Source organism: Mesoplodon densirostris, chromosome 12 (assembly GCF_025265405.1).
Source record: "Mesoplodon densirostris isolate mMesDen1 chromosome 12, mMesDen1 primary haplotype, whole genome shotgun sequence".
NCBI classification, from domain to species: Eukaryota; Metazoa; Chordata; class Mammalia; order Artiodactyla; family Ziphiidae; genus Mesoplodon; species Mesoplodon densirostris.
This window is the reverse complement of record NC_082672.1, coordinates 49832980-49845023: the sequence shown is the minus strand read 5'-3', so window position 1 is coordinate 49845023 and position 12044 is coordinate 49832980. Positions and strand designations below refer to the sequence as shown.

General features: G+C 38.9%; 1 protein-coding gene across 1 annotated transcript in view; it reads right to left on the bottom strand.

The window, feature by feature from the left end:
* The window catches only part of METTL24 (methyltransferase like 24), a 106938-nt gene that overhangs the window by 19202 nt on the left and 75692 nt on the right, over positions 1–12044 (bottom strand). The gene's annotated exons all lie outside the window — the stretch shown is intronic.

The window sequence follows — 12044 nt, the reverse complement described above, 5'->3', positions numbered from 1 at the left end:
GGTGGGAGATGGTAGAGCTGAAGGATCGTCAGCAATAGGAGACGGAGGGCAGGCTGCAGTTTCACTCACGCCTGACGTTGACTGCACGGTTCTGGTTCCTTGCTGGATTCAATTCTATCTACCCTCTTAATAAAATGATCCAGCGATGTCTGGGTAGTAGCTCTTTTCTTATCATCATAGATGACACGGTAGCACTAGACTGCATTCTGAACGGCCGCTGCAACCTTCATGTACTGTTCTACATTTGGGTCCTATGCCTCAAAAACTAACAGAGCCTCCTCAAATAAAGAAAATCCCCTTGCCACTTCCTGTGTCATGAATCTCTTCAGTTCTTCAGTTACTTCTTCTTCGTCCACTTTTGTTTCCATCGTTATCTCTTGGCACTTCTTGGCAGTACCAGCTCCATTACCACTGCTTTTACACTTGCTTCTGGACATCCTGGGCTTGAAATAAGGATACTGTACTACTGTACTCCATATGGTACCGTACAGTAAAGTACACAAAAGCACAACCACTTGTAGAGGATGCATGAACGTGACAGTGAATGCCAGACATGTGAATATGTGAACTTATGTGACTGGACACGCGAACACACGTTCGCATCTTTGAAAGTTCTCAACTTGAAGGTTCGTATGTAGGGGCCTACTGTATTTTAGTCCCCGGTTTCAGGGCCTCTGCTAGCTCCCTGTAGCTACAAAATGAAATCCAAACTCCTTTACAGGGCTCACTAGGGCCCTCACAGCCTGGACTTAACCTTCTTTTTTTTTTGCCTCATGTCCTTTTTCTCTCCACAGATCACTTTTTGTGCAAGCCACGCTGAATTTTTTACCTTTTTGCAATTCACGATTCTCTTTCTCAAGTCTCCACCCCTGCACTTACTATATCCCCTCACTCCTACCTCTGACAACCTCCCATTCCACTTCTAAGAACCAGCTGAAGCATCATCTCTTCTGTGATATCTCCCTGACCCCCCAACTAAAAGGAGCTATACATCTCCTCTTCTGCTTCTCTTGCATTAGCACTTAGTATATTTCAGGATAATTTCTGCACAAATGTTTGTCTCCCCCTACAGACCATGATGTCTTTGAGGTAAAGGACCCTCATCATTGCTGCCCGTCATTGGTTGAGTTCCTGATTTACAGGACAGCCTCAAAAAGTGTTTACTGAACACCTAAAAAGTGTTCAACAGTATCCAGCAAAAGTGAAAAACGACAACAAAAATCCAGGCTCTCTTCTTTGTCTGTGGCATGGAATATGAAATATTTCAGAGTGCTTAGTACATAACAGGCATTAACAACCTATGGCTGCCCTGCACAAGGAAAGCATGCTAAGAAACTGCTGTTGGGCACTTCCACAGCCACAATCGAAATGACCAAGAAGGAAGTCTGTACCTAAGTATTTCTCCTTCCTGCCCTCCTTCTGCCTTTCTCTCTCACCTCCTGTAACTTCACACCCACGGCATTCACTCTCAGATGCCCTCTGGCTGGACAAAGCTCTTTACTACAAAATGTTCATCAAGCCAGACACAAAAATTTCCTACTTCTCCATCTCGGCCAACTTCCACTCCCTCAGCCAAGTGTTATGAGACACCTACCCGAGAAACAAATGAGGTCATATGATTTAAGTAGCTGATGTCCAGGCAAGAATAAACTGAATCTTCCAGAGAGAGATGGCTTTTTAAAAGATTAGCTAATTGGGACTTCGCTGGTGGTCCAGTAAAGAATCTGCCTTCCAATTCATGGGACACAGGTTCGATCCCTGGTTGGGCAACTAAGATCCCACATGCTGTGGGGCAACTAAGCCTTTGCACCACAACTACTGAGCTCATGCGCCTCAACTAGAGAGCCTGCGTGCTGCAAACTACAGAGCCCACACGCTCTGGAACCCGTGCACCACAACTAGGGAGAGAAAAACCCGCACGCTACAATTAGAGAAAAGCCCGCGTGCCACAACGAAGACCCCACGTGCCACAACTAAGACCTGACACAGCCAAAAAAATAAACAAAATAAATAAATATTAAAACCAGAAAAAAATAAAAGATTAGCTAATTAACTCAAATGAATCTAACCAGCAGAATGTACTTAAGAGATATTTTTATTGGAAGGCATTCCTGAAGTCCCTTGGACTTTCTGGGTCTTTAGACCCTACCAGCCCTAAGACGGAAGAGATGGTGTCAGCAACCAGACCCCGTATTTCTGAAAGGTTGCCCACATCAAGCACATCTGCAGGGATTTCTCAGTGTACCTTCTTTAGAGGGTCAGTGCTCAGAAGATCACAATCGCTCAGTGTATACACTTTTGGTCTGGTAGAAAGAAATCATTAAAAAACAAATAGGGGGCTTCCCTGGTGGCACAGTGGTTGGGAGTCCGCCTGCCGATGCAGGGGACACGGGTTCATGCCCCGGTCTGGGAGGATCCTGCGTGCTGCGGAGCGGCTGGGCCCGTGAGCCATGGCCACTGAGCCTGCGCATCTGGAGCCTGTGCTCTGCAATGGGAGAGGCCGCAGCAGTGAGAATCCCGTGTACCGCAAAAACAAAAAACAAAAAACAAAAAAACAAATAGAATTAAGGCAAGAGAGCAAGGAGGGAAAAGACTGAGAGAAGAGTGACAGATGAGAAAGGATGTCAATATTGGGAGAATCACATAGGAGATAAAAAGCCCAAATAGATGGCACTGGGCACTCACACAAAAAACCTACTGAAAACATCAGAAATGCATCCATCCCATCATTAAAATGCTTTTCCCCGGGCTTCCCTGGTGGTGCAGTGGTTGAGAGTCCGCCTGCCGATGCAGGGGACACGGGTTCGTGCCCCGGTCCGGGAAGATCCCACATGCTGCGGAGCGGCTGGGCCTGTGAGCCATGGCCGCTGAGCCTGCGCGTCCGGAGCCTGTGCTCCGCAGTGGGAGAGGCCACAACAGTGAGAGGCCTGCGTACCGCAGGAAAAAAAAAAAATGCTTTTCCCCTAAAAAAGCTGAGTGTCCTATAACATATTAGCTAAAAAAAAGAAACAAAAACAAAAAGACATAAAAGATTGAGTGGATCAGAAAACCTCAGAGTACTTCTCTTCCTGAAATTATGAAAGCCTGCTGAATGGCTGGAAATGTCTCTGCTCTACCCTCACTTCTCATGATATTAGTTTCCATCCCCAATTTGATCTGATTTCCAGGGCGGCCATTTCTCTTATAGCCACACATGCTGAGATCAAAGGATGGAGAGGCTGTTATATTCAAGACTAATGTTATAGAGAGAAGAGTTGGAAAGGGCTCAAACTTCATTATATATATAAAAAAGTTTTCAAGGCATAAAAACCATTTTCAGGGGAAGCCGAAACCAAAAATAGTAGCAACTTTAAACTTCATTTCAGGAGCATGAGGCATGTTATACCCCTCCATGTGGTTGCCTAGGGAACAGGATTCATTTATTCTTTGCTATTCAATAACATCTTGGAAATTTCTACCCTATATTATACCTGTGATTGTTAAATCTACTCTAAATGGAAAGGCTCCTCAAAAAGTGCACTTTAAGCTACAGTACAGGAATCTTTGTCAGGAAAATGTCATATAAAGCCAAAGTTCCTTTAATATCTCTTGCTGTTCCAATACATTAACATTCTTCTACTGGGATAGGAGATTTTCTTATCCACAATATCTTATTCTTCATTTTGATTACTGAATGTGGAGTCTTCTTATACGTTAAGTGAATTTGCCTCAATTAAACACACTTATCTGAGCATGTCAAAAAATATAAATAGGAATATTCTGGTCTGAACTAAAGCATGCAAAATTATTCTGACTTTCCCCTAAACATTAATGATAGAATACCCTTGATAACAATGTGTAAGAAGCAAAAAGAATGATATTTGGTTTTCTGTACATGACAAATGTTCTTCAGCTTTTGTCTGTTATAGGCCCAACCATGAGGGAGAAAAGTTTGAGTAACTGCCATGGGGAAACTTATAGAAAGTGCCATCCATGACATTAGCACATGTTTGTTTTATGTAAAAACCACACTGCTGGCCAAATCCCTGTCCTTCTACTGCCTGTAACTCTCTGAGTCCTAAGTAATTATTTCATTGAGTGTGCTGGGTCTTTCATTTCTGGTTCCCTGTACTGTTAATGAACAAAGGGCATTCTGAGAGCAGACTCTCCAGTGGGTAGAATATTCCTTCTGTTTATGTCCCTTGCTCATGCTTTTTTTAAAAAATTTATTTATTTTTGGCTGTGTTGGGTCATCGTTGCTGCCTGTGGGCCTTCTCTAGTTGCGGCGAGTGGGGGCTACTCTTCATTGTGGTGTGCGAGCTTCTCATTGCAGTGGCTTCTCTTGTGCAGCATGGGCTCTAGGTGCACAGGCTTCGGTAGTTGTGGTTCATGGGCTCTAGAGCTCAGGCTCAGTAGTTGCGCTGAGTTGCTTAGTTGCTTAGTGGCTTAGTTGCTCCGCGGCATGTGGGAATCTTCCCAGACCAGGGCTCGAACCCGTGTCCCCTGAATTGGCAGGCGGATTCTTAACCACTGCACCACCAGGGAAGCCCTTGGTCATGCTTTTGGCATCTCCACACATGAGCACTTTTTAAAGGAAAACTAGATGAGGTTAAAGTTTAACTCTTTACTTTCCTCTTTGAAACAGCTTGTGTTAAAACCTAGATTAGGGAAGAAACTGAGACCAATGGCTAAAGAGGGGGGACTTTGTGATTTGGCAAGTTCAATTTTCTATGAAGTTTTAAGATCCTGGCTGTCCTGTACCTAAAACAGAGACTTTGTACCTCAAACACATATCTTCCAGTACAACCATATCTGAAATGATAGCCATCAGCTGAACAGCAAAATCTCAATTAACCAGAATCTAACCACAGGAGAAAAATTTCTACTTGTCATAAAGCACTGTCTTGGGCAATATGGGGCTTAAAAATATGCCAAAATAACTTTTTCTGCAGATCAATTTTAAGGGAGTTGAATGATAAAAGAACAAATTCATATAAGAAATCTTGATTTTAAAAAATGAAAACAGTCCAGTGGTTAAGACTTCACCTTCTAATGCAGGGGGTGTGGATCCCTGGTTGGGGAGCTAAGATCCCACATGCCTCAAGGCCAAAAACCCAAAACATAAAACAGAAGCAATATTGTAATAAATTTAATAAAGACTTTTTAAAAATGGTCCACATCAAATAAATCTTAAAAAAAAAAGAAAACAATTTCCAGGGAAGGTCCTAAGATAAGTGCATACCCAGTTCTATCTTCTACAGCTAATTTCTGTACCACAAGAGTGAAGTTCAGAGTGACTTTACAGGATTGTCAAATACCTCACTTTGCTCACTCTATTTTTTTTTATTAACTAGGGCCTATTAATGACTGTCTCAGGCTTCTATGGAATACTGGATATGGATGTTTGAACATGTAAATGCTGAAGTGGATTAACAAACTTAACACAATTTTATCAGTTTTAAGTTTTAAATTGTTTTATTTGAGAATATGCAATTCTGCTACAGAAAATGAGAAATCAAATGGGATAGGTGAAACGTGTAAGATGCTAAGTACAGATAAGTAACTTATGAGACATTAGGCATAAATAAAATACATAGATGTGCTGAACATAGAAAGAGATAGAAATGCTGGGTAAACACTAAAATTGTCACTAAACATTAAATATACATGAAGTATTAAAATTGTCACTAAACATTACACATACATGATGTATGAGACACTTAATATTTATGAAGTCTTAAATTGGTCACCCATTGGTTACACCTGTTCTAGCTCCGCAGAGAGTCTGCCAGATAAAATCCATAGCTGCTCATAGACTAGTTGGTGAGCTTACCATTGTGGCCAGACACGCTTGTCCCTGTATCTCTCTAATTGAGCTTTCTTGCTCCAAACCTCAGGTCTGTTCCTTGTAACCACACCATCAGCAGGGAAGGCTGATGAGAGAGAGGAAGGGTTGCAGAGGGAGAAATGGGGGGGGGGGGGAGGCGGAGACTGAACAACTGACCAAGACTCATGCAGTGTGGTCCTTCTACCTCACTTGCACCCAAATCTAAGTACATAAACCTACTCCATCTCTTTCCTCTTACTTCTCACTGTGTATTTTTAATTGATTCAATAAACCATGTGACTAAAGCATCTTAATTTGTGATGCATAACCCATGGGATAGTTTACCTGGTAGTATATTTGGAGGCTACATTGCATGAAGGTAATTTCCCACATGACAAAAATCATCAGTGTTTCTTAAGCCTTCATACTGTCTGCTGATTGTCTGCCACCAAAGGGCCAATAGAAGGAAAATGAATGGAAGGTGGCAACCAATTATTAATTGGCTAAAGTAGTTAATCCTGCTTAGTCCTACAGCTTGGTTACACGTGGCCTTTGTTCTGAGTTTATATTACATACATATAAAGAGTTATGTTTTCTCCTGGTGAAATTATTCCTAGGTCAAATCATTAAATTACAGATATTGGTATTTCATGATGTTCCACAATGAGTATAGTGGCCTATAAAGGGGGTTATGAGCTCAAGATGCTCACCCAGCTGAAGTTTCACTACCATCATTTTAGAAAGATGCTCACTAACAGTGTGAAACTAACTCATTTCACTGCACCTGTACTTATTTGTTACATATTTCACATGGGCCAGGCACTATGTTGTGTGCTGCAGTGGAGAAAAGGTGAATATGATAGAGTCACTATCTCAGAAATTTCATAGTGTATCATAGAGAAACATAGAGTATCACAAAGATACACTACATATCCAGGTAATTATGATACAAGGAACTAGCTACATTCTATAAAAGACATGCAAACAAACCTTTAGGGAAACTCAAAGAGGTAAGCAATCACATTCACTGTAAGAATCCCCGTAAAGTAAAATGGTACAAATTCTCTTGAGGGTAATTTAACAACGTGTATGAAAAGCCTTAACACTGCACAGTTTATAGTACTTAAAAACGGGAAATAATCTACATGCCTAACATTTTGGGAGTGGTTAAATAAACTCTGATACACCTATTAATCAGAATATATGCAGCTCTTAAAATTTACATTGTAAATATGTATTTCATTATAGGTTATAGAAAAAGTATAAAACACACACGGTAAAGAAAAAAAAATGTTCAGGCTTCCCTGGTGGCGCAGTGGTTGAGAGTCCGCCTGCTGATGTAGGTTCGTGCCCTGGTCCGGGAGGATCCCACATGCCACAGAGCAACTAAGCCAGTGCACCACATCTACTAAGCCTGCACTCTAGAGCCCGCGAGCCACAACTATTGAAGCCCACGTGCCTAGAGCCCATGCTCCACAGCAAGAGAAGCCACTGCAATGAGAAGCTCGCGCACCACAATGAAGAGTAGCCCCGGCTCGCCGCAACTAGAGAAAGCCCATAGGCAGCAACGAAGACCCAACACAGCCAAAAATAATAAATAAATTAAATAAATAAATCTATTAAAAAATTTAAAAAGGTACACACACATACATATGTATGTAAAACTCTTCACTTTTATTCAAATAGTGGGTGACATACTATTAGGATCTTTGTTTTGGGCCTTTAACATTTATCTCAGATATCTTTATATATTAGCAAAATATAGTTCTATAGCATGTTTGTAAATACTCACAGAGAATGCAATTGTATGGATAAATATATTATTATATATTTATATATTATATATGTATTATATTTTATATTATAATATATTTATATATAAATATATATTAATATAAGTTTAATATATAAATGTATACATTAATATATATTTATTTATATATAAATATTTGTTGTATTTGTAAATATATAACATATAAATATGTTTTATATTAATATATACATTGATATATAATATATATTTATATTAGTATGTATTTATATTATATATATATTTAAATATATATAAATCCAACAAAATATGTACAAGATCTATATGAGGAAAATCACAAACTCTGATTAATAAAATCCAGTAGGAACTAAATAAATGGAGAGGTATTCAACATTCACGGTTTGGAAGACTCAATATTTTCCAAGATGTCAGTTCTTCCCTCTTTGATCTATAGATTCAGTGTAATCCTAATCAAAATCCCAGCAACTTCTTTTGTCAACAAACTGATCTGGAAGTTTATACGGAGAGGAAAAAACCAAGAATCACCAATGCAATATTGATTGAGAAGAACAAAGTTGCAAGACTAACACTAACTGACTTTAAGACTTACTATAAAGCTACGGTAATCAAGACATTGTGGTACTGACAAAAGTATAGACAAATAGATAAATGGAACAGAATAGGTAGCCCAGAAATAGACCCTCATAACTGATCTTTAACAAAGGAGCAAAGGACAGCATTGGAAGGAAAACAGTTTTTCAACAAATGGTGCTAGAAAAACTGGACATCCCCTACAAAAAAAAAAAAAGAAAAAAAAAGAAACTAGACCCAGACTTTACACCCTTTACAAAAATTAACTCAAAATGGATAACAGACCTAAATGTAAAATACAAAACTATAAAACTCCTAGAAGATAACATAGGAGAACATCTAGATGACCTTGGATTTAACAATGATTTCTTAGATACCATACCAGAGACATGATCCATGAAAGAAATAAGATAAACTGGACTTCATTAAAACTAAAAACTTCTGCTCTGTGAAAGAAAATGTCAAGAGAAAAAGATAAGTGACAGACTGGGAAAAATATTTGCAAGGGATACATCCAAAAACAGAGAAAAAACTCTTTGAATTCAGCAATAAGAAAACACACAACCAGATTAAAAATTAGGCAAAGATCTTAACACACACCTCACCAAAGAAGACACACATATGACAATTGAGTATAAGAAAAAATGTTCCACATCATATGTCAGTCATCAGGCAAATGCAACTTAAAACAGCAATGAGATACCACTATGCACCTATTAGAATGACCAAAATTTGTAACACTGACATTAAATGCTGGCAAGGATGTGGAACAACAGGAACTCTCATTCACTGCTAGCAGGAATACATAATGGTCTGGTACAGCCGCTTCAGAAGACAGTTTTGCAGTTTCATACAATATTAAACACACTATTTCTATAAAATCCAAAGGAGCTGAAAACATTTCCACACAAAAAACAGCAAATGGATATTTATAGCAGCTGCATTTATCATTGCCAAAACTTGGAAGCAATCAAGATGTCCTTCAGTAGGTGAATAGATAAACTGTGATATATCCAGATAATGGAATATTATTCAACACTAAAAAAAAAAGAATAAAAAGAGCTATCGAGCCATGAAAAGACATGAAAGAAACTTAAATGCATATTTTTAAGTGAAAGAAGTCAATCTGAAAAGGCTACATACTGTATGATTCCAACTGTATGACATTCTGGAAAAGGCAAAACTATGGAGACAGTAAAAAGATCAGTGGTTGCCAGCAGTCTGGGACAAGGGGGCAACGGGAGAGATGAAGAAGTAAAAACAGAGGATTTTTAGGGTGGTGGAAATACTCTTCATGATAGCATAATAATGATACATGTCATCACACATTTGTCCAAACCCACAGAATGTACAACACCAAGACTGAATCACAACATAAACTATGTACCACTCTAGTGGGGAACGTTGATAATGGGAGCTCTGCGTGTGTCGGGGGCAGGGAGTATACTGGAAATCTCTGTACCTTCTGCTCAATTTTATTGTGAACATAAAACTGCTCTAAAAAATATAGTCAATAACAAAAGAGCAGATTATAAAATAGCATATACAGTATGATCCCATTTTAATTTTGTTAAAATATATTTACTATACAGAGAATAATCTGAAAGGAGTGACTATATGTATTAATAGTAGTTACCTTAGAGGTAGAATTAAAGGTGATTTTAATTTTCATCTTTTTACCTTCTGTGTTCTCTATTATCTAAATTTTCTACAATGAACATATGTAATTTATATAATTAAAAACCACTAAAATAAATGTTTTTAAGAACAGCTTTGTGGATGAGACAGCATTTGAAACAGGCCTTGAAAGATGAGTGAAATTTTGACTTGTTCAGATACAGAGAAAATATTAGTGACAAAAGGAATTGTGACTGAAGTTATATGGGGTGGGGAAGTTTTGGCAAGTTGGAAATAAAATTGTCTAGTTAGGTTAGAGCATAGAATATCTGTAGAAAAGTGGTGGAAAATAAAGAAGTTGGAAACTGAATTGAGACCTTACACATCAGATGAGGTGTTTATACTTAACACAGTAAGTAGCACAGTAGAGGAACAATAAAGACAGAGGTGGGCAACAGCACCTCTTTCATTTAGTCAGAAAATTTAGTTATTCAGAATATTCTTGAGCACTTAGTTCAGCCAACAGTTGGTGCTATACCTGACATGTCTCCAAAAAGGAGTCAAAATTATCTAACAGAGGGTGTCAGAGAGAGAAAGATCAACCTAGAGGAGATTCAACGTCATAAGGCAAATGTAGTGGCAAGTATTAAAGAGTTAATACTATATAAAATACCTTCGAAAACATCAATACTCACCACCCAAATGATTCCACAATGGTATACTCAATAAGCCTGTGGGGCTTATACCTAAGACATGGACATGGGAAAAAATGACTGAATTACAAGATTTCTACCAATGTCATGAAGCAGGTGAACTATTTGAAATGCACACCAACTATATTTATTACTGTCACTGCAGAAAGATTGATCCCAGGGACACTGAAGGGATGTCTGGACATCAGATTCACACTGCTGCTGTTCTAAGCACTTCCAAAATCCAATCCAGGATACTGACTCTCTAATGTTTTCTAGAATAAATGGTTGACCTATCGGAAATACCCCACTATCACTAAGAAAGCAGAAGAACAATGAAATTCACCAAATGGTCTACACCATAATATTACATTCCAAGTATTTGAATATTGGCCTAAAACAATTCAAGTCAATTCAACCCAGTAACTATTAAATAAACAGCTGCCATCTGGGGATCAACAGCCCAGGCACTGTGTGCTAGGTTCTTTATAGACCTTTTGTCTTTAATCCTAACAATCTCACACAAAAGGTATTATCATCCCCATTTTACAGAAAAATAAAGCATGGCTCAGAGGGCTTAATTTGCCTGTGCTTTTCACACAACTAGCAGGAGGGAAAGGCAGCATTAGAGCCCTTTTGGCTGAAAGCCAGTGACCCCTCCACTGGGCAACCTGGCCCCATACTCCCACTTGCCCCCAAAACAGCATTCGGAAAATGTCATCAACGTTTGTTTTCCTCTGCCAATACCATATGCAGGGCAACTGTGAGAAACCCTCAGGACTCATTTCAGAGATAACTGGATCTCTCTAGCCCATCAGAATAATAATGCCATAGCAAACAGCAAAACCAATCTAAGTTTCTAAGGAAAGAGCTGTGCCAAGTATTTTTGTAGCCAGCCTCTTCCTTTGCCTCAATTGCTAACAAAATTAAAAACTGGGCAAAATAATAAACATGACTTTCGTTGGTTTGGGGATCAGATAAACAGATTCCTTTTGTAAAACCAGGATCAAGAAGTTTAAGTCTCCAAATATGCCTATATATCTTAAATATCAGACAATCCCTTGAAAAATCTCAAAAATGAAATTTCAACTGAAAGTATCTATAAATAGCACAGGATTGAGAAAAATGTTACTGGAATGAGAAAATGAGCGAGAGGCCCTTTTGCTATCTTGATAGAACAAAATTTTCTAGGGAATAGAGGCAGTGTTCTAAGAATAGAAAGAACATTTTCTCCCTGAATACCCCACGACTCCCTAACATCACTACACTGTCATCTTACATACTCAGGCAGCTTTCTTTTTTCTCCCCCAAAGAAGAGGCAAGGACATATCTGGTGGAAACATCTCAACATCTCTAAATATTAGATGAGGTACAGAATAAGAAAAAGAACATTACTGGGAAAATGTTTTCCATAATCTTGCCAAAGAGCCGTAGAGGCAACCAAGGAAAAGCTAGTAATCTATTAACAAATGCTCTCACTGACCTCCATTACCATTCCTGCAGAGCAGAGGGCAGCTGTATAGCAGGAAGGAAACAAAGGAAAAGGGTCTCCATGGCCTACTCTCCC